Source organism: Rhea americana, unplaced genomic scaffold (assembly GCF_003343005.1).
Source record: "Rhea americana isolate MKP2758 unplaced genomic scaffold, rheAme1 scaffold_290, whole genome shotgun sequence".
NCBI lineage: Eukaryota > Metazoa > Chordata > Aves > Rheiformes > Rheidae > Rhea > Rhea americana.
This window is the reverse complement of record NW_028186413.1, coordinates 127,959-150,538: the sequence shown is the minus strand read 5'-3', so window position 1 is coordinate 150,538 and position 22,580 is coordinate 127,959.

Below are 22,580 nucleotides of genomic sequence, written 5' to 3'. Positions count from 1 at the left end.
CATCATCTTGGGAACTTTGCCAAATCAGTAATCAAGGTTAAATCTCCTTAGGTGAAGTYGCAAAGAAATGCAAGTTAATGAAACTTTATTTTAATTGCAGATTCAGAGAGAAAAAGGATAGAAACAGAAGAGTGACAGACTAGATTAGCAGCCAATATGGAGATTAAAGAAATAGCCCTGTCAAGAATGTGACAGGCTAGATRCAATGGAAGGGCACCTAGCTGATAATAGTAGGCAATGTTTATTTATTTTGTATTTTAAATGTCAAACAGTAGGAAAATGGTCTCAGAAAATGAAAAAAGTTGGCAGAAAATAGGGATGAATTAGCTGAAATGGAAAGCAGGTGCTGATGAAGAATGAATAAGGATATTGCTTACTATCAGGACATGATCAGAAGGACAATGTATAGTTTTCCAACATTTTATACCTTTAAGAGTGAAAGCAGAATTATTTTATAACTTAGCCTATTTACTAACACTAATTTGGGGGCTGAGCAGAGCTGAAAAGGAAATAGAAAAGGCTACAAAGAATTTAGGCCCCCAAAATTCTGTAAAGCCAGATGACTTTCCTGGGAATCTATGGTTTAACCTTTATGCATATCACACAAACCTATAAGAATTTTAACATGTTGCTCAGGCTTTGGTAAACAATTTAGTTTGTTAGACAAACAGCAGGAACTTCTGTCCTTAAGAAAATTCTGGGATTTCAGTGTTTGGCTTTACCTAGAATATGTAGGGAAAATCCTTATTCCTTTTCATGAAATAGTATGTTTTGAAAATATTAAATATATTTAACAAAATATAAATTCAGTTTGAATATAATTGATTTTATGTCTCAATAAAACTGACTTTGCTGAAAAGACAAATATTGATGGTTTTAGAAAAGGAAAAAAATATATATACTGTATGAATTATTTTAATTTTTTCATACTAAGGTTTCCTGGCAGAAAGCACAGCTAAAAGGCTAAAAAATGTTCCACTAATCGTATTAATTTCACTATTCTTCTGTATTCATATTTCTTGTAATGTAAGATTTTAGGGAAAAAATGAAATTCAAATATTCTATGAGGAAAAATCCATGTTTTAAGGAAAGAAATGATTAAAAATAAACAGTAGGTTACTTAAGAGATAGAAGAAAAAAAAAAGAAAAACTCTTGTTTATAGGYAGAAAGCTTCCATTCCTGAGTTCTGATAGCTGACGTATTCTAATATATGGARTACTCTTGTCCTTGATATCATAAAAAAGGTATATTAGCAAGATGAGAAAAGTATGCATGCAATTCTGAACCTACTTACAATAAAACTTCTTAATTGTCCACCCTCAAGTATTTATTCTAAGTATTGTAACTCAGTGACTGAGGAATTTAACTGCTTGTGCCACCTAGACTGACTTTCATTGATGTGCATACATATCTTACCTGCAGGCATCACCCTGAGGTGGGTCTGCCATTCAGAGAAGAAGGATAACGACAGTAAATAAATAAATAAATAAAGCAGGAGGAGTCTTCTGATAGCAACCACAGGAAAAGCCAGGTACCATTTTCCTAAGCACATATTTATGCATGACAAGCTTGATGTGTTGTTTATTGAAAAAAATCCTTAACTTCTTACTTTTTTTTTAAAAAAAAATTATTTTAAAACCTTTTGTTGTAGTTTTGMTAACTGCAGTGGTATGCTATTTTATCTACATGTATTTATTATACTTGAGTTTGTAGAATCCGTGCACAAGAAGACAGCTACATGAATAAGTTGTCGCAAGGCAAGCTGAAATGTAGATTTATAGCATTTTTGCTACTCTCTAACAATAATCTGAGTTCTTACTTTCACTCCACAGTGAAAGCAAGAAAGCTTAGCTCTCACTGAAGAGGTAAACTACTTGCATTTACCATGGCATGTGAACAGGCAATTACTACAGAGTGGCTGATATCATAAATTCAAACTATAACTTACAGCTCATTAACCTGTTCAAAGACTGGGAGTCCTGCATGATAAGCACTGTACAAACACACAGGGATAAATATTGTTTGCCAGAAAGAACAAAGAAAACAAAGGATGAGTTTATAAATGATGATCCAAATCATGGAGATCAGACAAACTGCTCAAGGACATATGTAAAGATGTGAAGTTGCAGACCTGGGACTAGAGTATTTATCTTTGAAATTCCAGTCAGAAAGACCATCCTTCCTCACCTCAGAAGCAAAAAATCCTCTTCTGCAAGCATGTGTGTGTATTTAAGATTTACTTATGTCCTTTCACTTTGGCCAATGCTCTAATTTGCTGAAATCACATCTCTAAATCTTCAAAAAGACATGTTAAACTCATTGTATCGGGTAGGAACAGTTTCATCATGATCATTGTAACAGATCTCCTGGGTGTTACCTCCTCCTGCTGCCCAAGGGGTATCAGGTCTTTTGGTCAACTCCTAAAGGGAGATATTGTATGAGAGATTTCTTGGAATGAAATGTGTTTGGGTAACTTATACTGGTAAAAGTTAATAGCTCTTCTTTCCTAACTGTAAAGATGCATGCTGAAGCTAAATAGGTAACTGGGTAGTTACGCTTTTTGCTGTGACCCTGCAATAGATGCATTAGGGTTTTTATTTGTTTGTTTTGAGGAGGAGAAGATTAAGCTGGATCAATGGATACAAAATATCATAGAATATGATATTATTCTACAACTTATTGGAAAAAAAATGCTTTAAGAACCAATATTTCCCTTTAAAATCTTTGCATTTGAAAATTATTTTATGACAGTGATCTATGATAAGTTGTCATTATGGAATAGACTGTGAAAGTAATTTTTTAGTTTTCTTCCATTTTTCCTGCATTGTATTATATTCGTAACTTGTTTGTTGTGGTGGAGGTGGGTCTAGGTCTTCTAAAATTATAGTGAGAAGTCATCATTCTATTTTTCTCCTCCTCTGCTTGGTGTGTCTAAACTACTCTCTTGTTGGCAGCCTCTGTTTCTATTGAAAAGCTCACATCAGAGCATCTTTCCAGGCACATCTTGGACATTTCAGCAACAATGTTGCTTTGCAGTTGCCAAGCAAATCAGTACCCTCATGTAATTAAAATAATAACATAGCACTGCCTCTTGTTGGTTACCAACATCTATCTCTCTTTTTCTTATTTTTTTCCCTGCAGTTATCACACTGAACAGCTGTGGTCATATATAAGATACACCTGGCAGCTTCAAATGTCCAGATGCCAAGCTCATCTTTCCAGTATTGGCATTCATTTATGAGTTTAGCTGTTATGTGAAGAGGGGATTTTTGCCTAGAAAAAATGTTCCAAGTGACAATTGTAAGAGAGGGGAGATGCTTAGCAGGAATAATTAACCTCCTGGGTGAAATTTATCTTGAGTGGTCACAGCTATCATGATTAAAAGGGCAAGTGAATTATGGAACTAGAGGAATCATTGCCTATTTGGAATACATTAATGAAGATTTTAAAAGTCAATGTTGTTCATTTAGGTAAATATTCCAGTGGAGTTTTGTACGCATCTCCCTCAGCAAATGGCACATCTGCTGATCACATCTCCACTTATGGTTAATAGACAGGAATGGGTTAGAAGGTAATAAGATTTGCTTTTCTGGAGCACTCAACTCCATCTAAAATTGCCAGAAGATACTCTCATAACACCTCCACAGCATAGACTGTGTCATTTTCCCCCGAGTTTGCTGCAAAATAAATTGAGGAACAAAGACACTAAACTACTTGCACATGGATACATGCAAAGCCTGGGACACGATCAGGGTTAGAATACGATCTTCTTCACTTCTAACCTATGTCTTGCCACAAGACCATTCAACACTTMGTAAACACCAGACTTGTAACTCAGACATGGAGAAAATACTGCAGTAAAATGTTCTTTTCYGTCTTCTGGTAGGAACAAGGAAGCTCTTGATCCGAACAAATGACAGCTTTTGATAAGCAAGGGATCCAAACTCTAAATGTTTTAGCTCAAGGACTATCAAGTACTTCTCATTTATAGATCGTATAAAATTATATATACTGGATGATTAAATAATTGAAGAATCCATAAACTACAATGGTAGAGTTCAAGTTGTTGAGGATGGCAATCAACTCCTTGACTGAATTATTGCAAAAATGAAACATTAAGTCTAATGACATTGCTGTCTTCTTTTTTCTCTGGCCTACCTATCTCTGATATTTCCTTCTGAGATGCCCTAATAGTTTAATAATTCATTCTCTTATTGAAATTATTAAATTTGATGCTGAGTCCCTGTTCTTCTCAAGATGGAGATAGTTAGGGCATACGTATCATCTCACTAAAATTKTAMAAGGAATTATATTTTAAATGTGCCATCTAAAAAAAAAAAAAAAGACATAATCCAAGTCTATGCAGTGTCTACATGGTTTGCTCTGGTTTCCAACTTGCAACAAAATGAAATTTCCCTTTAAAAAAAAAAAAGGAAAGAAAGAAAGAAAAAAGTCTTCTCTTTAGGATGTCATCATTTTACAGAAAATTGAGACATTGACACTTTCAGCTTATCTCCCTTCATATCCTCTGTTTTATCTGAATCACAGCAACACAGCGATATCTAAYCTGGAGCCTCATTTAATACTTCAGTGTTGCTTTTTTAGGTGAACTCTGAAGCCAAAACATGGGAAAGCTCCCAACAGGTGAATCTCTGAATTGCATTCTACATTACCTCCCACTGCAATTCTTGAGAATGTCAGAGACATTTCCAGTGAAAGGCATAAATAACTGGTTAGAAAGTGTCATAAACAGGTAGGTAAAAATTTCATAGAGCTAAAAATTAAAGTCTGTCATTTTCCACTGTCTTATGAAATAGTCTTACAACTCCAGGCAGTCCCCAAATAGATAAGTTTGAAATGGAAACTAAAGGAGGATTTATGTCTGGTACTTCTCCCTTGCAAAGGCTTGTGCAGAATCAAGAGTTTAGAAAAGATGACTCTACAGCAAGATATCCTACTAGTATTTAATCAAATATTACTATTYGTTAACAGAAGAGCACAAACCGGATGACTTCAAACTGAAGAGCCCTTGAAAAAACACAGATCAACCTAAAACATTTAATGTCAGCAGGTAGCACTCGGTGTGAATATAGATAACAGAATTTACTGATTTTTTGTTACTCTGTACTAAGTATGGTAATATGACACTGAACTTTCCAGTATGTGTGARCATGTTAAAAGTGAAACTCCTTGGTATAAGAAAAAAATTATATTAAAACCCAAAATTGCTGATACCTATGAAATCAATTAAAGAAAGCATAAACAACTGTTTTAATAATTTGAAGCTACACAGTCTTTGAGAAGGTGAAGTGAATAATACATGTTTTCATCTAAAATGTAATTTAAACAAGAATCTTTGTTGTTGTCCAGTTTTTGCTACTTCCCTAATAGTTATTGGGAGGTATTGCATGTATATATCATTAGGATATTGCATTAATCCACAAACTTAGAACTTAGTCTAGACAGATACTCCCAGACTTTCTCAATTTTTTCTTATTTGTCATTTTAGGACATAATATATCCCTAAATTCACAGAGTATATGGGAGAAGAGAATTTCTTTGGGCAAATACCGATATACTCATCAGATTCAATAACATGCAAGCATTTAGAATGAAAGAAAGGCTTTAAAACAAGTCTAGAGGGGAAAAATAATTTAAAGGCATAAAATGTCATAAAACAGCAGAATTTTACAAAACATACTTTATGCTAAATTAACCTGGTAATTTTCTTTGAAAATACAAGGAATTTCTCTGAGATGTTCTTTCAAGTATGGTATATTGAGCTTTGGGAGGAAGTATTAGCTAACAGGGAAAAAATGAGGATTAGTATAGCAGTTATACAGAAAGTAAAGGAAAGGGACAAAACAGCTGGAAATGTTGAAGGAACTTACCATTAAAAGATCAGTACGGGGAACTATCCAATTTAATATTTTCTTTTAGTGACCTTGGTGCAAAAAGAAAGCTCATTTTAATGGAATTTATAAACGTCACAAAGTTGGGAGGCTTCCCCAATACAAGAGAGATTTGAAAGATGTGATAACCTTGGGGACTTGAGTAATAGTAATGAGATAAAATCCAATCATGTAAAGGGCAATGTCATACACTAAGGGGCTAATATTAAAAACTTATGTTATGAACTGGTAGATCATGAGCTGGAAACATTAGAAAAGAATGATCTGTGTGTATTAATGATGCCTGTGAAACCCTGGTGATATAGGCACAAAGACAAATGTAATTCTTGCTTATATTAGATATTTCCAGAAATGGCATTTGAGTGACTTTACATGAGGTGTTGTTGACTGCTTTTGTAGAACAGGGTATGAATTCAGACCACTCAGCAAAGAACAAGTGAAGTAAAAGGCTCTTGGAGTGATCAGAAGACTGGGGATCCTAGCAGAAGAGAAAAATTGGGTTATTTTGGTAATCTAATAGAACAAGAGGCTAGGAGGATATTGAATTATTAGCTATAAATACATAGACAGGGGAAACACCAGAGTTGCAGAGGATTTATTTAAACTAAAGGACAGTGTTGGCACAAGAACAAATGATATAAACTGGCCATAAATAATTTTAATCTAGAAATTAGAGGGAGGTTTCCAGCCATTAGGAGAAGGAGATCCTTCCAGTATGCTTTTTGTCTCCTCCACTGCTAATAGCTGCTCTTAAAATGAAATTCAATAAGTTTACAAAAGGAATTATGAAGGATGTGGTAGCTGAGATTCAGGACCAAAGACTCAGAACTTCTCAAGCTAGATTAAATGCCCTCTCCTCTCTTAATATATACAAAAAATCTGCTGCACTTTGTGCCACAAAACACTGAAAGTTAAATCTCTCTGCTAGTTAATAGCTGAAATTGTATTGTGGAGGAATTTGTTAAGAAACAGATGTTTTGTAAAAGAAAAACCAGCCTAACTGTGAGTCTATTTGGTTTTATCAAACTGTCCTTTAAAACAAGGAAGGCCAAGTCTTGGGGCCTAACCTGTAAAAAAACACAAACTTCTGATTATATGAACTTCCCACATGTCCTCTTTAGAGGTTACTGGAGAGCTGTGCTGGCCTGGGAAATGATACTGCCTAGATCATTAGGTCTTTATTTATTTATTTGTGTTCAGATTTATGTCAAAGCAAGACAGGAATAAACACTAAGCTTTTTACTCTAATGAAGTTTGGCGTTTGACTTCTATTATAAACAGTGTGAACTAAAAATGCCTAGAGGCACAGTACCTTGTACATCTAGCATTTATACAGCAGATTACTAGAATTCTCACCGACCTTGGTAGCTCTACAGGGGACATACTATATTTTTATTTAGCTGATTTGATTTAAAAAATCTCTTGCCTATGTGCATCCATAGCAGGCTGAAGCTCACCACAGCTCTGTGCAAAAGGGGTTCATCCGAACTTCATCGGGCTTCCTGCAAAGCATATTTGCAAAGGTGTGACGTTAGATGGCAAGTGCATTTATAAGCCCTCTTATTCCAAAATCCTCAAGCACTTACATGTTTGCTGCCCATTAGGCTCAGTGCAAACACTCTTGGGAGTTATTTTTTTCATACACTCAAAAGCTTACCAGATGAGAAGATGTAAACATCAAGGGTCAAGCTTTCCCTAGGCTCTTCGGCAATTATGGGGAATAGATGCCCCCAAGAAGCTTTCTCTCTTCTTATATGCTCTGTGTAAGGAAGTCCCTGGCTAATTGACTTTGCTATGCATAAGAAATTAGCTTCCATCCACAAGAAGAAACAGAAGAAAGTTCTTCCTATTACCTACCATTGCAAAGAAATGTTGGAAAGGTAGAGCACTCCCATTAGATATGCTGGATGGTAATAAGCTCACATGAAAGATTTGGAGGAAGAAATGTAGCACTCACAAGGACACAGAGACTCCCTTCACCATCTTCGCTCATCTTCCATTGTACTTTTAGAATACRTCCCAAAATTCCCATTAGACTAGACGGTTCTGGGCCAGGCAGTCTTAAAAATACTTAAAAGCTACAGTCTGGCTTTTGCTGCAGTGAATGTGAAGTTTTAACAGCAGTAGCTGTGGCAATATTCCTTGTCTCAATTTCCCCTACTGTTAAATTCTATTTATAAGAGGAGTTCAAATAATTGAAATGGGAAATAAAAGAATGAAAATGAGTTCTTCTGGCAATTTATTTTGTGTGTTTACTTCCAGCACAGTTTTCATTAAAATAGTAACTTAGTGAGYGCTTAGAATCCAAAATCTTTGGATTTTCTGAGAAATAAAACAACCAAGATCATATATACTGTGTTAAATAAGAATTAATTTGTTTCTAGGCTATATATATTATTACATATATACGTCTTCATAAGTATGCATACCACTTCAAAACTTTCTAAAAAGATCTGTTCCTTTTCACAGTAAAGTGAATATCTATTAAAATCTAGAGTGTTATTTAGACATAACCATCTATAACACTTCTTTTGAATGTAGCATTTACCATTCTAAAAACAGATCTGATAACTGTGCATACCGAGTTTTGAAAGAGCTTTAATTCATATACTTACAGAATAGAAGAATCTTTTCTTTCATTGGATAATGCAACAGTTAGTGTCAGAAATATCTATCTAAATGTGTTCTAAAATTTCCTAAAACAATGATATATTTGCACTTTGAGATGGTAGGCTAATTAAAATATGTACAAATTTTCTTAAAAAATGTTTACCAAATAACATTTCTCATTTTCTTTATATGTTTTTTCAAAATTGTCCATAGATCTTTTTTTTCTTTTTCAGAAGCAGAAATGGAATAACCACAGCCACCATCTATTCTTGCAGTAGGAAAATACAAACCGCAGATCCAGCAAGCCTAACAAGAAAGAAATATAAGAATGTTAGGTTTYCATCTATAATGTCGTTTTCAGCAACAAAAAACATTGATCAAAATACTCCCTAAAACAAATTAACCAGTTGTAATCAATAGCAGGCCCAGTGTTTCACTCACTTAAGCAGGTTTTGTTCATTTGACACGTTTAATTCTGGCTGCCAAGCACAGATGAGCTCTCCAGTCATTTAATTACCTGAAATTATGACCACCTTCCTGACAGGGAATGCCACGGTCACTGCTAGATAGTCAGGGCAGAATTCTTGGCTCTCGTTCCAGATCCTTTATGTTGCTGAGGCAGCATGAAATACAACCTCCTTAAAAGAAACAGTGACATTCCCTCAGCACGAAAGAGTCCCAGATAAGCAAAGCTGACCCACTTGCTTCAGTTCCCAGCCTCCYGCTTTCTTCATAAGTGTTACTGAGGAGGGAAGCGTAGGGATGAAATGGCCGTGGAAGAAGGTAGAATGAGGACTGCGGTGCTCTGTTAGATCCTTGTCCACTGAGAAGCCTTTGAAACGTTGTAATATAGAATACCCTAAAAATACWCTTAAATTACGGTACAAATTTTCTTATCTAGGTAAGAACTGTAAAGGCATAGGAAAATGGCTGAGAGCTACCCTCTCTCTAGACATTTCTCCAGTAATTTAAAAGAATGATTTCCCTGCTACAGTGTAGGTATCCAAAATATCAAATTTCACATATACTAAAAGTATGAAATAATGAATACCTGTCTGTGACCTACTTTTAAAAATACTGTATTATTTAATGGCAGACAATGTAAGAGTATTTGAAGCAAATGTATGTTTCAGTTCTCTCTTTGGAGCAATATTTTCTATARACTTCATGTATAATGAATAGGTCAAATATTCTATTTCTCTGGTAGGACCCATGCTGTCATGCTTATTGACATGAAGGAATTAGGGACTGGGAAAAAAGATCCATAAAAATTGTAGAAAATAGCAATGGCAATTAGCATGCATATTAACATTTAAAGAGTGTTATGTGCCTACTCAACAAATGAGGCAGAGTTTACTGTATTGGTGCTATTTCTATGTTGCAACAACCTCTTCAGGTCATACTGTACGGCAGTATCTCATCTAAAATGCAAGAGAGAACAAGGAGACGATGTTTCCTTCTATCTTGCTGTTTCAAATATGATCTTAGTTCTTGGAAGTAAATTTATACTGTTTCATTTCTCTCTCCAATATATGAAATTTCAAGAGTGTCAATTTATTTTTCATACCTATTTTTGAGTGTATTCATGCTGAGTGCTAGTTTTCATGTTTTTTGCAAGTTCAGAGTGCCTGTCTCGTGCAACCTGAGACATAATTAACCACACAGGAGTAGGATTATACATTTAACATTTTGCCTGTATTTTGAGAAAGTCAAACTTTCCAGAGGCTGCTGTGATTTCAATGTAGAAATATGTATAAGAAATTTTCTATTAGCAGACATGTTTGAGCAGATATGTATAATTTTACTGCTCCTTATTGGCTCCAGAACACAAGGGAGAGGAGGAGGGGGAGAGAGGGAGAAGATTTGGTTACTCTAATGAAATCTACTTACTTTAAGAAGTTTTTGATGGCAGAAAAGAAGAATGAATGACTTTGCTATGATATCTTTATGACTAAGCTATGTTTGAATTCACTATGATTAACACATGATATATATTCACAGCAGAGATATAAAAAGAAATCTAATGAATATTAGGAAAAAAATCATGGAGTGAGACCCCTGGAGATTAATTCTTTCTTCTGTAAGAAAACCAAAGCATCAGATACAGCTCGGAGGAAGTTCTGCAGCAAATCAGGGTGAAAATACCCTTCAGTGCTCTGCCGTGTCAGGCACCCTGCCTGAGATTCATCTGAACAAATGTAGATTTCTACATCTGAGAGAGGCTTCCTTTAGAGTCCCTGTAGAGAAACAGACATTTCTATGCTGAGATTTTTCTCATCCTAAATTACACATCTGCATTTGGTCAGATGAATCAATCCATAAATGTGCTTGTCTCTCTCCCATGTGCTTCTCCCTCCCAGAGTTCAAGGTGACTAGCTCAGATGTATATGTCCTTTTCGTACTTTCTGACCACTATATCACAAGAATCCCACCCTAATTACCACCTCAGCCTCAGTTGTGAATATATCTACAGATGTTTAATCTTGCTCCAATACCCTTGTAGACGGGCGCAAGAAACAAACTGTGATGACCAGCATCAGAGTACTATTGCTCTCCCAGCCTTTAGAGTCATGTGTTTCTATAGGACTCTACAAGTCCGTATGGGAGCAATACTGACTGACAGAGGTCCTAAAATAAGATATGCCGTTTCCAGTATGGCAGAGTAAGAAGAATGACAAGTTAAAGTCATAAGGCAAAACAGAGAGGGGAATTTAATAAAAAGTCTAAAAGTACATAAAAAATAAAGCTTATAAAAGATTTCCACTAAATCCAAATCAAATGACAGAAAATTATGTAGTAATGGTGAAAAAATGATTAAAAAATTTTTTGATGATGGTTGCAGACCACCGTCCTATTTTGTATGTTGAACAGAAGTCATGACCTAAGGATGCTCCGAGCTTTCACGCCTCACCATTTCTCTATAGTCATTAACTAGAATCATGTTCTTCTTTAAACTCAATGTTCGAGCTTCTTTTAGATAGCCCTTTCATTCTGAGTATTTTTTTTAACATACTTCACTCAAGCCTCTTCCTTTCTCATCCCAGAGACTGATTTTTTTCTCAAATGATAAATTGACCTTTTTCTTTGAATCAAAGGTAGGAGCTTCCTGATGCCAGTAATGCAGCTCACTATTTGCTCTCGTGTTTTCAGTTCTACCTGTTCCGTGGACACTAATTGAGAGGGAAGAATACAGCTGTTCGTTAAAGTACAATGTGTGTGGCAGCTTAGTCTGAAGGAGTAAGTCCTTCAAACTATTTCAATCTGTTTCAATATTTTCCATTGGTGTATTAAAAAAAAAGTGAAGAATAAGATGGGAAGGAAAAAGAACAAAAGTCTGAGAGTATTAAAAATCTTTTAGGGAAAGTTTGCTCATTTGGAAACAGTATCCATTGGTTTCTATCAAACATGCTCTGAAGGGTACTTTTCTACTTAATAGTGGTAGCTGGGAAGAAAAATAGATTTATTGGCAGCTGCAAGTAGTTGATATGAGTAGAGACAACAGTTTAAGAGAAACAAAATCAAACATGTAGGCATGCTGAAGTGARAGTACATTTTGGTGTCTTGCATTTGGCAGCATCCAGATCAGAAAGCCAAGGTGGCCATCTCGCCCCACGGTCTGTCTCCAGGTAAGGCCCTAACCAGGTGTCAGGGGACAATAAGAGCGAGAAAATGTTGTTTATCCCTAATAATCCCTAGTCTTCAAGTTTTTTTTTCAGCTTGGGGCATCTCCTCAATCAGATACCTGTAGCTCCTAATGGATGTCTCTTTCAAGAACTTATCCAGTCTTCCTTGAGCCCATGTATCCACAATGCCCTTTGGTAAAGAGCTCGGTAGGTCTGCCATCAAAAAATTAGATTACCACTAACAGTCATTCAGTAAGGCTTTGACTCTACTATCTTTTTGTAGGCATAATTCATTTGTTATTATTTGATATAAAGGTACAAAGTTGTCATCTGTGTAATACTTCATGGTTTGTTTGTTGTTGCTGTTATTTTTTTCAAGAATACCATACTTTGAGGTTTCATTTTTGCTGATTCCTTCTAGAAAACTGTTAGTCCTATCCTGTCTCTAGACTATTCAATGGAGATTTTTTGTTTTGAAGAGAAATCAAATTGTGTTTTAACAATTTGTAGGCYGCATGAGGGCAACCTACCAAATCACAGTTTTAGGCCTCAACTTGAACTTTTTAGGTTGTTTTTGTAATTTACAGTGATCCTCTTTCATCTTGAATCCCTTTACTTGCAAGAGAGTCTATGGCCTATAAATCACTCTTTGGCATTATACACAGCAGTATCTGACAAGACAGCAGTGAGCTTTGTGTTTATTAGAGTCTTATAAGGAAACGTTTTTGGATGGAGCCTATGGGAGCTCAGAGAAGAAATGATGAATCACTTAATTTTTTTTCCAACCAGAATAACTTATAAAGATCTTTTGAGAAGTGGTAAAAACATAATGTCCCGATTTCCTGAATAACCTGTAAATTATCAACAGCTCTTGCCTTAATAAATATTATTTTTTCCATCATAAAGTTTTCTAAGTTTCATATACATGGGTTTCAAGAACTAATGATGTAGATAGTGTGAGAAAGAACATGGAGGCAATGCCTCTGCATCTTAATTATAGTTGCCCTCTTCTTTCCAGCTCTGAACCAAGCTATACCAGAGTATGGGGAGATAAATGTGGGAGCTGTAAGCTTGACGTCTAATATCTGCTATTGAAGATTTGGGATTTGATTTAGGGCCTCTGTTGGAGGGTTTGAAAAAAACAGGTCTTCCATCTTCTTTTAATAAATTCATTTTCAGACTGGCAATTTACCTTTTTGGCAGTTTTACGATTCAGAACAATGGGCCTTTTTTAGCTGTGTAATTTTTTTGGCTGTTTCCCTTTTCTCTCACATTTATAAACARAAAAGTGGTGTTCAGTAATTTGCAGAATGGTGAAGCAGGAGCCATTTATAGCTCCCTAGCTGGAAAAACTTCAGCATAATTCCTGGTTGTAGCAAATGTTGAGGGACTATTTGACATTTTTTAATAGTGACAAACTGATACTTGCACATTACTAGGCCACATTATATTAACTCTATATATTCCTACTCTACACTGGAATTTCTGTAAAGTAACAAGTTCTGAAGTGATGTATTACAAATAGCTCGCAGCCACAAGGGAAAAAATTACTTTCTGAAAGCAGAGAAAGAATCCTAGAATGGTATGACTTTTCYTTTTTTAATTCTCTAATAATCTAAAAATAAAAAGATATGTTCTTAGAAGAAATATAAAATTATGAAGACAGAAAATTTGTATTTGCCACTTAAAAACACAAAATAAACACTTGTAATTACTTAAGAAGTATGCCAGTTTGCCTCATACCATCAGTTCACACAGAATATTTAATTGAAAAAAGCATATATATATATACATATATATATATATATTTTTTTAAGAATTACTGACATGGAGCAACACTCATCTGATTTATTAAAGGAACAGAAATATGTATTTTTTTTATAGGTTTTATAACACTCTCTCACACTTATCTAGGCTGACAGGTGAAATCTCAGAACTCTTGGGCACAGTTAGCTACTGTAGACTGGGCAAAAGTAGAAAATAGCGGGATCCAAGACGATAAGGGAAGTTTTAGCATCCATTTAGGAAGTTTTTTCTCTTTCCATTGACTGATGAAGGATGTGCCTCCAGTCATGTCTTACGGTAGTGTCAGAAAAGCCCTTCTGTGTGCATTTTTGTGGATGGTCTCTATAGGTATCTATGGATGTGATTGGAGACATGAACGGGGTTGTATGACTCAGCCCATGTTGAGGATGATGGTGGCTGCTATGAGCAAAGATCACAGGCTTATACCATCAGAACAATTTGGGAGACTTCCTGAATTTGTACTCAGAGGCCAATGGTTCACCAGTGCAACCTTCTACTTCTGAGTAAACATATGGGTTGATTTGCTAAGTGTTGCTCCAGTAGTATGCATATGCATATATATGCATATACACACACACATATATATATTTTTGTGTATGTGTATGCATATTTGAATGTGTATACATATGTGCATGTCTGTATGCATATATGTATGTATGTATATGCATGTATACACACTATACAGTGAGTATATATTTGTGTGTGTGAGAGAGAACTGTGAAGGAATAAATAAATAGTGTGTGAACAGTTATCTGTTATTAATAATAACAGCTGGATTCTATCAATAATAAAAACTGAATAAATAAAAGCTGTTCTAATAAATATTGGTTATGATCCACCTCCCCTTACTCAAGACCCTATCATGGARATTGGAAGCTACAAAAACAGCCCTCGTATATGCGCATTGCATCCTACTCTGTGGTGTTCTTGAGTAACACATAAGCCTGACTGTATTTCCTTAAAGAATTGTACACTCTAACTCCAAAAATTAACAAAAGTCAGCATGACTGTTGGTTCAAACATAGCAGTTTCTCTATTGTCTTGACCTTTAACTAACCTGAATATGTTGAGACTGTGGTTCAATCAGTTTTCAGACAAATTTTAATTGCTTTTAAGTAAACTGTACAAGAGGGAGAGAATGTTCTGTATTCTATATTCATCATTTATGGTAGATAAAGATAGCATCATGTAATCTGTCTTCTGTCAAACAAAAGAAAACAAAGAACTACTGAGTCTGCTTTGGTTGTGTCGTATCACCATAAAACTGAAGTAACCTCAGAGTAAATCAAGCCTGCCATGTCTGCAGCTTGTAGCAGATGCTCGGTTCCCCGCGTTGCATTTCTCTGGCTGGAGGCAGCTGCTGGGAGTGTTCCTCAGCCAGAAGGGACATCGCCTTGGCTCACAGTCCTTCACTGCCTCACCGGGAGGGTGCCTGGGCAGGATTGCTCGCAGGTGCCTGGGCAGGGTGCGACTGCTCCGGGTACCCATGCCTGGATTGGCTTCCATCTCTCCTGCCATTTGCAGTGAAGACAGGAGAATCCGGACTTCTAGCAGGCCAAGGACTGTCATTGGTATATGTGGGGGTGTTTCTATAAAGAGAATATATTCTGTGCATATGGACCAGTAACAATAAAAAACATTGTTTTAAAAAAAATGTTTTAATTCAGACTGCTCATGGGTCCATAAACAGAATGTGTTGCTAGCTATAGCATGTATTTATTTTCATTTAGATCATTTTAGGTGATAGAAGGAATCCTGGAATGATGCCATGCTTAGCATTTATCTAAAAAATGAAATCACAGCAGTATTCATATAATAAAATACATCTCTTTACTTTCTCCAGATTTCCACAGCAATTTACTACGTTATTACAAGGATAGCCCTTATATATGATTCTGATTTTTTATGATGCTTGTGGTAGGTACCCTTTCCATATATGGAAGCCCCACAGTGCATCCTTGCCCTTCCTATTCACGTATTTGTCTCAATCCAATAATAATGGAAGATCTACTTAGCTCAAAACAAAACAAAACAAAACTCACTCCAAGTAACATAATTAGAACAATTAAGGGTCTCCCCTCCACTCAGTCCACATACATAAGGCTGATTAATGCTATCAGGAAACACGGACTCACAGGCTGGAGAATAGATCCATTAGCTTAGAAGAGAACATCACTCTTGTATCTGAGTGTGCCCTTTTAAAAAATGACCCTTAAGTTTATCCCACAGCAACTATTTTCCCTTTTACTGCATATTTGAAATGATTTTAGTTTCAGGTACTGTCAGAAAACTAAAATCTCATTACAAAATTCCTTGCAGAATTTGAATCACATGTTTAAAGAATCACTTGAAATTATTTGTAAGATACATGGAAAAACATTCTGTGATGCCCCGTGTGGACAATCTCACAGCTGGCAAGGGGGCTATATGAATCTAACAGGAAACTGATTTATGCTCCTTAATTCAACACTGCACAGGAGTATATTTGGAGAAAGCAAAAAGAAAAGGGAGACCAACTGGAACTATTTTGTCCCCTTGTTTTCTTAAATGTCTTTATGATTAATGATGCATGTATTGTTTCCAGGTCTGCATTCTACAACAACAATAATAAAAATGGAAAAAATGGTACGTAGATATGGGCTCCAGTAGCAAAACCTCTCAGATAGTTATAAAGTCTTAGTCTTATTCCAATTTTCCACATTTTAGAAGGGAGGGAACCCAGCTTAGCAAGCCACTTACTGAAACAATTTCAAAACACATTTCATTAAATTATATTCCTCATATCAGCTTACAAGGGAAATACTCAGAGTTTTCCCTTCTCAGTGCTTTTGATGGGTAAGATATTGTACCTTCTTCACAGATGTACCATCGTGCAGGGCTGCAAGAGTTTAAAGAAGAAGTCGTGGACTGGCAACTAAGTTCAATCACTCTGTTTAGCTAGCACATTCTGAACAACAATCTCTTCATTTACTGGCAGAAAATAGATGCATTTCTAACTGCATACACTTGAAGGCCATCAGGTCAAAAAAGACACATTTATACACATACCAGAGATTGTCCATTGATTTGATATCAGGCACTGTAATTCACTTGGGTATATACAGTTCAATATCCCTTGTATTTCTCTGCTTGAAGTCTGTTATCTCTTCACTGAAAAATAGAAGTGTTTAATGCTGTTAGAATGTGATTCTTCTGGAAAGTTTACTGCAAATGGAAAGTGATTAAATAATTGGTGTGTGGCCTAAGAAGGCTAATATTCTTAGTTATCTTTAAAGAAAAAAAAATCTTACTGAGGTCAACTGCAGTCTTAGTTAGCTTCATAGACTTTTATGGCTAAAAGGGATCATTAAATCTACTAGTCTGATCTCCTTTCTATCAAACTTCATGCAATTAGGTTTTCGATCAGTTCACTAACTTGTTTTTGGCCAAAGCATATCTTTCAAAAGGGCAACTAACCTTGATTTTGGGAYCTTGGAAGAGGAAGGACTGAACCCTCGTATATATGTTCTTCCAGTGGTTAAAACTTCTGAGAAAATAAAATTCRTAAACTTGTATTCTTTTATCATTTGAATTTGCTTGAATTAAGGTTATAGAAATTGGCTGTTGATAAATTTTAGCCCTTTAGCACCAACTACTTTTCTTGAGGATAAATTAATCATTGAAATGAAGTAATTTCTCAGCCTTCCTTTTGACAAATGAAACAGATTCATCCATCTTCATAAGGAAGATTTTTTTTTCTAATTCTAGTTAAATAGAAGCACTTTGGACTAGTTAACTAGCTTCTTTAGTTTAAAATCTGTATGAGATATATAAAGGATTTTTTTTCACAAATTATTTACATAGATTTAGAAACGAGAACACAGGAGCTCTTTGCAGATAAAAGCCTTATTGAAGCCACATTCAAATGTAGAATTATCTAAATATTTCCCTAATATTAGTCATTGTTTCCCCATCTATAAATCTAAAAATGATTTTACCTTTTACCATAACATCACACTAGGCAGTTTCTTGTCTGCTGTAGCATCTTCTCAGAGACATTGCTTTACAGAGTCATGGCCTCCCATTCTGTCATAACAGTTATGTTCTTTGGTTTTAGGTGTATGGCCTAGACCTATGCAAATATGATTTYAAGTTACAGTGTTACTACATATTTCAAGCATTTTTAACTGATCTTCAGCCGTCCCTATTTATTATTATTAATAATAAGTTTCCACACTGGATCTTAGCAAGGTGCTGATATCTAATGCAAGCTCCTTTTAACTCTGTGCACAGCTAAACAGAAAATAAGGCATTATGACTGGCACTGCTGGGTTTCAGGCTAGCAAGCTTGTACGTTTGACTGAAAAAAAATAGGAAGTGCTGCAATAGAAGATATATTACATCATTTTCAAATGTAACTGTGCCAGCAATAGCAGCTGGGAAGAGTATGGGGTTCTAATTACAGATTGCATCAATCTCTGTGAACAGAAGCAAATCTCCTTCCTAGGATTCAGAGTTGCAGCTTGTTTGGAGAGGCCTAATGAGTTAGGATTAAATGTTCACTTACAATAAAGTGACATTATAGGATGTAAGCAGATGTTACATGTAGGGCTTCAATGAAATACATTTCTGTGCATCAAAACTTGGAACTTCAAAATTAAGTCTTTATTAACCTGCACGTATGCCTAAAAATCCCTTTATCTGGAGATGCAGAATCAGTGGATTATGCATATTAAAAAAGATTAGGAGTGAACTAGAATCATTCTGAAGGAAATACTGTGAGAAGGCTTTTCTATACAGGAATGAAACAATGCATGTTGACTATGAAGAAAAAGTGTGAAATTGCAAAACTACAAGTCAAAGTTTACCAAACGATACAGAGGGATAAGCATGCTACCAGATTATTTCTCTCATAAAAGTATTTAGTCCTAAAGACCCCAAATTAAGATGATCCTTTTCTAGGGCCTTTGTTTAGGAAATCCTTGTCTCTAACAATATGATTGCAGTCCTGAAAGATTAATTAAACTACATTAAGTAAATCTGACTTCGAAGCACACAGATGCTATAGTCCTGGGATTTGGTTCAACAACATCTGCATTTTGTTTGCTTTTTATTCTTGTTTCTGTGACTCCATCACTGCTACTAGCTTCAAAAAGTTTATTTCCTGATTTTTAAGGAAGCTTACCCAAGAACAAAGAATCAATTGTCAACTCATCTAAAGCATATACAAAACTCAGACCAAGAGGTAATGTGGATTTCCTCTGGACTGCACTGTGAAGCCAGTTGTACTGCTGCCCTTGTCGTACTCTCTGTTGTTTAAAGCCTAAGACAATACATATGACTCTGTAAGTGTTTGGAAGTTTAGGCACAGTTTTAATGAATGGTGGCTAGAGAATTATTTATGTACCTAAGCCAGGCTTTTACTTCAACTAGTTGGCAAAGCTGAGAGATCCTTACAGCATACCGTTACCACCAATGTATCTGAGCTTCTGCTGATCTCTAGGCATCACATCTTGCAAGCATAGTCATCTGAGCTACCCRTCACCCCAGGACACTCTGCTGCATTACAGTAGCCTTCCACCATCAGAAAGGACTCRCTGATACATGATGAAAGTCAGGACTGGCTGGAATTAAGACTAGCTTTCAGAGTCAGGCAACCACAGACACTGACAAACCCTCTCTTGTGTCTGACGAAAGACTATTGCAAATAGAAAGACWGCTTGTAAAAGCATTGTTTAGATTGTCAATTCAGTTGATGTGAAAAAAAAAACAAATGTGAGAGCTAGAAAGCTATAATAACATTTTTTTATGTTTTTGTGGAAAAGAACAAAAACACATCTGATAATATCTTAGTTTGATAATTATTCTTTATAGAACAGCTATCTATTCTGTCTTAAAATGACATCTTTTTAATACATTGTTTCTCTTGTTTAGTCAATATAGACTAAAAGAATGAACACCTAAAAYTTAAAAATGGCAGACAAAGATTTAAAAATATTATTCATGGAACTCCTTAGATTAATTTTGTGGTAAACTCTTTTTGCTGTTGTGTAGAAGCATCTTTCAAAATAGGTGAAAGTGCTGGTGAATAATGAACGCTGTAAATAACCACTTTCTTCAGCAATTACAGTCAACTATACACTTTTCAGAGAAGGCACTTTCTTCTGTGTTGCTCTTCTAGTAAGCAAGCAATCCATCCTATGTCTACCTGTACACCATTCATATCAATAAAGCTTCTTTAAAGAGCTGGGTATCAGGGCAGCCTCTCTGTGAAGGAAGACAAGCCAGGAGCCAAGGGTGACCTGAGGACTGGCAGGTCAGCAGGAAGGTGGAGGTGACAACGGCAGAGCCCGTCAGCAGTCCAGTGGTAATGAGACAAATGTGAAATGATAAGTCAGGTCTGAGGCCACATCAGTCCAGGAAATTCAGTAAACATCATGGGGGCACAAAGCACCCGCACCTCTAAAACACACCTCAGAGGTAAATGACAGCCTCGGCTGAGCAAAATGGAGCCCTTGTGTCGATGGGCAGGGGGCATGTGAGGGAGTCCCAGGTGAGGCTTATCAGAGCCCATGAGGTCTATTAGTGCCATCAGGACCCTGACATAAAGATCCTCTTATTTATTCCTCTTGTTCTTCTTGTTCTTCCTCTTCCTCTTCCTCTTCTTCTTCTTCTGTGAAGCACATTGTTTCTGAGATGTGCTTACTATATTTTATTATATTTTACCAGACATTTACAACTGTGCTCTTCAGATACTTTAAACTTTTATTAACATGTGTTTATTCATTTTAATAAGAGCAATATGTAATACCTATTCATACATAAATACTGGATCAAATTATTTCACTGATGGTACACTTATTTGTGCCTCAAAACCTTGTATACCATATCAGAAAATACGAAGAAAAGACTGCTCAGGAGTCTCCTAGGATTTGTCTATTGGAGGAAGTGGATTTGTCTAGGCACTCATTGCTGCCTGTCCAATGATGGACTGAAGTGCAGAGCTACATAACCTCTAGGAACCACAAAAACTCCAATGTGCTCTGATGAGTCCCGTCTCTCTGCTTGCCATTTGTCACACCTGCCTCCAGTGGCGTGACTCCATCACAACAGGCAAATCCCAGACACAATTATTTTCATTGCTATGGCATGGAGAGCTTGAATTTAACACCGAGATTACTTTTGTTTAAACACTGCACAACTCAGGCAGCAAGAGCTTGGCTTTGACTGCAGACCAGAGCCTTAGGCTTTGAAAATAGGAGCCAAATTTTGTTCTGTGCAGCTACATCCCACATCATCACTGAAAAATAGCAACTATTCCTCTCGGAGACTGTTCAAAAATTGTGCAGCTCCATAAGGATAKATTTTCACTTTTTACTTTAATTTTCTCTTCATAGAGAAAACTTTACTATTATTGAAGTACTGAATAAGCATAGTGACGCAGAGCAAGGACAATAAGCTAAATTGAGAGCACAGAYTCAAATCCTCTCACCTAGTATTGCTGATATGTCTATTTTAGGACCATAGCTGCCAAGAGAGAAAGTCTTCTCCACCAGAATTCTAGTGGCCTGGAGGTACTCTTTTTAGTCTGATGCTAGTACTTAAAGTCTAAGTGACTCTCCTCATTTAAGCGGTCCATACTAGGTGATTTGCATCTAAACCTAGAATAGTTAAGTGGTAAAAAGGTCATTTCTGCAGATCTTTCTCCTTTTCCACATGTGTGCTTGAGTTTAGAGTAAGATTATCCATTTTTCTCGAATGGATGTCAGTACCTCACCTGATGAATGTACTGGTCTGAAGAGGGCGGCTTTCCCTCACGGAGGCTGCTCAGGAGTTTGCCTTCCAGCCAACACAGAGACGGTTTCTGTATGTCTGGAAAAGGCACAGAGACAAAACTGGCAGAAACARACATATTAGCCTAGTCCTGCTGTGGATCCAAGAGTCTGGAGAGCTCTGGACAGTCTTAGATTTATCCCTCAGCAGATATTCTCCCTGCAAGGCAGTACTAACAAGCATAATATTGCTCTGAAAGACATTTTATGTTTTAATTCGTCGCCTATCTGTGAAGCTTATCTAACAAATATTATCCTTCTTTATTCTTCCTCTTAATTAGAATTTCTCTAATTCTGAAGTCTTTTTCTTCCTCATTTTGTTCCACTGCCTTGCCATCCTTCCTTTGAAGTCTCTATTCTGTAGCCACCTGTCTGGAGGAGCACCTTTTCCTCTGTCACCCACCATCTATTTTTATATTTCCATCCTGTTTTATAAGCCAAAATACGTCCTTTTTTCCTTTTCATCCTCCTGAGTACACAATATACCATGTCTTTGTTTTTGTGTGCTTGGGACTTTTTTTTTCAGTTTTATGTCCAAATGTTGTTTATATCACTGAATGTCTTTAAGGATTCAGCTGGTACAGAGAAAGCAAAGGTTTCATTCATAACACTGGATTTTTAATGCTACCTGCATTAAGGCACCGGACCAGCCTTTTAAATAAATTAATCCAATAAACCTCATCAAGAAGTTTTGTTTTCCTGAAGAATCTATTATATTGCTAGTATTACACTATACTGCCTGGTTGCTCAGTCCACATCTCCATTAGAAATCCTTCAACCTTTTCAAATTGCAGTCAGACCAAAAGTTGACCTCCAA